This window comes from Ochlerotatus camptorhynchus, unplaced genomic scaffold (assembly GCF_037179485.1).
Source record: "Ochlerotatus camptorhynchus isolate MF236.1 unplaced genomic scaffold, CSIRO-AGI_Acam_v1.1 ptg000033l, whole genome shotgun sequence".
Taxonomy (NCBI): Eukaryota; Metazoa; Arthropoda; class Insecta; order Diptera; family Culicidae; genus Ochlerotatus; species Ochlerotatus camptorhynchus.
In genome coordinates, this window is record NW_027040524.1 from 610,064 (window position 1) to 615,906 (window position 5,843).

General features: G+C 43.3%; 1 non-coding gene across 1 annotated transcript; it reads left to right on the forward strand.

Moving 5' to 3' along the window:
• Positions 1–4,499: 4,499 nt before the first annotated feature.
• Positions 4,500–4,572, forward strand: TRNAK-CUU (transfer RNA lysine (anticodon CUU)). Its single transcript has one exon. It is a non-coding gene; the product is annotated as a tRNA-Lys (tRNA).
• The last annotated feature ends 1,271 nt before the right edge of the window (positions 4,573–5,843 follow it).

The following is a 5,843-nucleotide window of genomic DNA, read 5'->3' on the forward strand; positions in this document are numbered from 1 at the left end:
TTTATTTGTGGTTGCAAAACCTCATCATTTCAGTATCAACACATAACATGGAATCCTACAGATACATTTGCTTGAACTAAAGATTGTATTAAAACAAAAAAATGTAACACTTTCTTTTGTAAAAAGAGAGAGAAAGATTAGTAATTTCTATTTAATTCCACTACCTTTTGCTTATCCTTGACAGATACGCGTATTTCGTCTACAATGTGCAGACTTCTTCAGTGTCTTGTACTTATAATAGTCGAGTATTAGTACAAGACACTGAAGAAATCTGCACATTGTAGACTAAATACGCGTAAGGATAGCTTAGCTAAGCTTAGACTGATTGCACATATCAATGGGTGCTACTCCGGGATTGCTCAAAATCAGTGAAATTGTACAATGAATCAACTTGAATGGGCTAGGAGTGACCCGTCAATTCTTATTGTACAAGTTTCAGTGACTCTTTATTTTGTAGATCAATAACGGCGCCGGACACGTCCTTGCAATCAGGTGGGAGTAGGGAAGGAATATTAGAGAGACCTTTGTTGTTTGTGGGCCGTGTTTGCCTCTGCACACCAAGACACAGGAAATGAGATTTTGTTAGTAAGTTGGGTTCGTTGGATCAGGATTCACCTTGATAAGTGATGCGACCATGGTTTAAAATTAATCAGTGTTATCGTGCATTATACTTGGATTTGACTGAAGCCTAAACAAAATGGTGGATCCTTATAATATAAATCTGAAGACGTTCCATCATCGAAAAGCTGAAAATAAACTTAAAGCATGAGCATGAGCAAAATTGACCGCCAACACCAAAGAGCTGAAAACTAATTCAAACAAATCAAATCAATAGACAAAACCAGTGTGAAAGCTGTAAGAGTGAACCATTACAGTATAAATCTTATGGTGTTCCGTTATCGAAGAGCCGCAAAAAACTTAAATAATTTAAATCAATAGATCCAGTTTGAATGAAGGCTGAAAAAAGGGAATAATTATACAGCAATGGATCCATTTAGTCAGCTAGCAAAGTATGTGAATCTCAAACATCCATCTTGAAGGAGGAAAATATGATATCACAATAACGTGGAGTTACTGAAAAATTACAGTCTGATGCGCGGAGAGGCTGACAGAATCGGGTCATAACTGTAATGTGAATATTAGGAAGTTTTATCATCATCAAACTATTCTTGAATTAACCTGCAAGAATGCTTGTGAATAATTGTTATACATATAAATTAAATTGATAAACTAGTCAAAAACAACTCCAGCCTATAGAAAAGCTGAAAATAGGGAATCTTTACAATGTTGATCCTACGCTTTTCAACTATCGATGGGCTGAAAGAATTCAGTCTAGATCAGTAGATTTAGCTATATGAACCAAAGCCGTAATAGAAAGAATAAAATATACGAATCACTTCCATCGTAGTAAAGATGTACTACGTATCAAGCCATATGTTTGTCATATAAACGTTAAACATACACTAGAGAAATTCAAATGATGTTACGTTGCTTCTTCCAGTAGTGCTGCGCGCCTCTTCTTCTTGTTCCTGTTGGGTCGCTTTCTAGAACCATTTTCACTGGGTCGTCGTGCGGCATTCTTACGACGTGCCCAGCCCACCGTAGTCGCCCAATTTTTGCAATGTGGACGAGGGATGGTTCTCCCAGCAGCTGGTACAATTCGTGGTTCATTCGCCTCCTCCACGTTCCGTCATCCATCTGCACTCCACCGTAGATGGTACGCAACACCTTCCGTTCGAAAACACCAAGGGCACGTTGGTCCTCCACGAGCATAGTCCAGGTCTCGTGGCCATAGAGGACCACCGGTCTAATCAGCGTCTTGTAGACAGTCAACTTCGTGCGGCGTCGAATTCTATTCGACCGGAGCGTCCTCCGGAGTCCAAAGTAGGCACGATTCCCTGCCATAATGCGTCTTTGAATTTCTCTGCTGGTATCATTTTCGGCGGTCACCAGTGAGCCCAAATACACGAACTTATCGACCACCTTGATTTCGTCACCGTCAATCTGAACTCGGGGTGGGAGGCTAACATTGTCTTCCCTAGAACCTCTTCCTTTCATGTATTTTGTCTTCGATGCGTTGATGGCAAGTCCAATCCGCCTAACTTCAGCCTTCAGTCTAATGTACGTTTCCGCCATCATCTCAAAGTTCCGTGCCATAATGTCAATGTCATCGGCGAAGCCAAGAAGCTGGATGGACTTCCTGAATATCGTGCCACTCGTGTCTATCCCAGCTCTTCTGATCACACCGTCTAACGTGATGTTGAACAGCAGACACGAAAGTCCATCACCTTGCCGTAACCCCTTCGAGATTCAAAGGGACTCGAGAGTGTCCCCGATACTCGAACAACGCACATCACTCGATCCATCGTTGCCTTGACCAACCGCGTCAGTTTGTCCGGAAATCCGTACTCGTGCATAATCTGCCATAGCTGATCTCGATCGATTGTGTCGTATGCGGATTTGAAATCGATGAACAAATGATGTGTGGGCACGTTGTATTCGCGGCATTTCTGCAGAACCTGCCGAATCGCGAAAATTTGGTCCGTGGTAGTGCGGGCACCCATGAATTCCGCCTGGTATTGCCCCACGAACTCTCTTGCAAATGGTGACAGACGGCGGCATAGAATTTGGGAGAGTACCTTGTAGACGGCGCTCAGCAGTGTGATCGCTCGGTAGTTGCAGCAATAGAGTGATGCAAAATTTGAAATTTTCGCTCCACAATACTTAAACGATTCCAAATCGGATCCTGACTAACTTCTCAAAATTTGAACCCATTTGGTGAGAAACTGAAATGGCACAAACCATTTGAAGTTTGTATGGGAATTACTATGGTAAAACCAAGATTTTTGTTCATGTCTATCTAATAATTCACCATATCGGTCTGCTTCAAAAGCTTTCAATTTTGCTTGTAGGAAATTTTCCCAGCTACAACTTTGCCAAAGACCACTTTTTGATTAAATGCAAGGATCGAAAGTTATTAATGGTGCAATGCACTGATGTCTTATGATCATGCTCAATCAACTGCTCAGCAGGCAACATTGGCGTTTCTGGGGCGTTGAATAGGACACAAAAATTATGGCTACTATGTCACACTGCAAAATACAGTGTTGCCTACAGAGCAGCTGCTTGATCATGTCATAAGTTTACCAATCTCTTAAATAATTAATAACTATTTCCTGTCTCGTTTTATATAGAAACAATCTCCAGCAAAGTTGTAGGTGAGAAAATTTTCTATAGAATAGCTATCGAGCTGTTTCTCAGCTCAGTATGGAAAAAGACTAGAAGACAATGAACAAAAAGTTGAGATTTCCCATAGTAATTTACATGAAAACTTCAATTGGTTTGTGCGAAGTCTGTTTCTAACCAAATGAGTTGTAACTTTTGGAGGGTAATCACGGAGGGTAATCACGACCCGATTTGAAACCATTTAAGCACTGTGGAGCGAAAAAGTCAAATTTTGCATCAGTCTATTGCAGCAATCCAACTTAACGCTCTTTTTGTAGATTGGGCATACGACACCTTCCATCCACTCCTCCGGTAATATCTCCTCCTCCCAAATCTTGGAAATTACCCAGTGCAGCGCTCTAGCCAGTGCTTCACCACCGTATTTTAATAGCTCACTTGGTAGTTGATCTACACCAGTTGCTTTGTTGTTCTTCAGCCGACCGATCTCCTCCTCAACTTCTTGAAGATCAGGGGCCGATAGCCTGTCGTCTTCTGCGCATGCTCCAAGGTCTGTTGCCGTGCCATCTTCGTTTTCTGCTGCATCACCGTTGAGGTGCTCGTCATAGTACTGCTTCCACTTCTCAATCACCTCACACTCGTTCGTGAGAAGGTTACCGTCCAAGTCCTTGCACATATCGGCTTGCAGCACGTAGCCTTTGCGCGAACTATTTAGCTTCTCATTATTATTAGACACCTAACCGTAAACAGGTATCCCGACCATGCATGTCAACTTTACCATCAGATAGGGGAAATTTTGCCCTACCACCAAACCGACCATCAAACTCACTGTCCACAAAAGCAGACACGTCCCCTCGAAAATGCAATCGAAAAATTTATAAGAACAATCTTCAACTGCAAGTGTTCACTCGGCTGTCGACAGAAGCAGACCACTCTCAATGTGTGTCACGCGATCGTCTTTTTACTCGGCAGCAACCATTGTGTGGTCCTCCTCATTGTTCTTCATCAGCAGTTTTTTCAGTCGATGCGTCTTCGACTTTGGAAAGCAACCGTTTCGTGATGAATGTGTGAGTGCTGACCACGTTTTGCGTCCATTGCTGCAATGGAAGCGCTCTGACTCCCGTTGGTGAATCTGCCATACAATGAAACCACTGTAAGCAGCTCCCGTTGTGGTGGAGGAGGCTTATAGGATAGCGGAAGATAAAATGTTTCTTGTGTTGTACCTTTTGTTTATAGTTTTAAGATGTATTGTACAGTGAACGAGAATTCTCGGCTCCGTAAAGTTAATTCGGATGAGCCTTGTAACTGTTCGTTTTGCCCGGCTAGCTCAGTTGGTAGAGCATGAGACTCTTAATCTCAGGGTCGTGGGTTCAGGCCTCACGTTGGGCGCCAAGTGTAACTGTTCGTTTTTCCCGGCAAGTTCAGTAGCAAGAGACCCCTCGAACTGGGTCTCAGGATCGGCTTACTACTTGGTAATCTCGAGGAACTTCGCGGACAAAATGTGCAGCGTACGGTCGCCTGACTAGAAATACTGTGTAATGTGAATCTATTGATTTAAAAATTTACTTTGACTTTGCGGGTTTTTATTTAAACAAATTGGTGTGTTGGTGGGATTGGGTTAGATTTCTGTAGTCTATTTTTCTATGTGTGGGTGTGGATAAAATTAACTTCGTTCTTCGGTACGTATCACTGCTTATTCTGGCGTCCTGCGAGCGCTCGCTGCCTCTGCTGATGCTGCTGACGACGAGCTGGCAAGCTGATACCCAAAACAGTGGGTAATTACTGTTTAACCGTACGATGATTTGGCGGGGTTTGTCGATGGTATGTGGCTGTGTAAGCCTTTCAGGCGTCCTCTCTCGTTGACGGAGATTGACACGGCCCAGGACGATACCAGAGTGACCGTATCAAGAGGGGGAAGGCTCCTTTACGTTTAGGGGTTTCGCCCCCGAGCTTGAAAAGCCTCCTTACGGGCGGCTGACCCAGAGGTTGGATTGGTCTTTTGCGGTTAGACGTAGCAAACCGCGGTCTACTACGCCGAATCGTGTGCACCTGGTCGAGCTTCTCACCAGACAAAATGGCGACTTTCAGTCGAATCACAATACAAAAAGGTCCAGACGAATCCGCCGTCTTCTCCCTTTTTCGCTGGATACCACTCACTTAACAACGTGAAGGACACTTTAAAATATGGCTCTTGTGCACACGAACGCCTGTAACTTTATGAGCAATGGCGCTCCTCCTTATTCTCATCAACCCCGTTGTAGCTTCTTTGTTACTGTCTTTGAGGTTGGTGGGGGGGGGGGGTTGTTATCACCACCTTTGTAAATGTTGACCCACTTCGCCTGCTGGTCTACTCTTCTATCATTTAGTTGTTGTACCCACTGGCTTGCATGCGATTCACCCCACTTATTTTGTACAAAATTCAAATTCTACTTACCTATAACATTTTTAATAGAATGGAATTCAATGGAAATTACTAATCCTTCTCTCTCTCTCTCTCTCTCTCTCTCTCTCTCTCTCTCTCTCTCTCTCTCTCTCTCTCTACTCTACTCTACTCTACTCTACTCTACTCTACTCTACTCTACTCTACTCTACTCTACTCTACTCTACTCTACTCTACTCTACTCTACTCTACTCTACTCTACTCTACTCTACTCTACTCT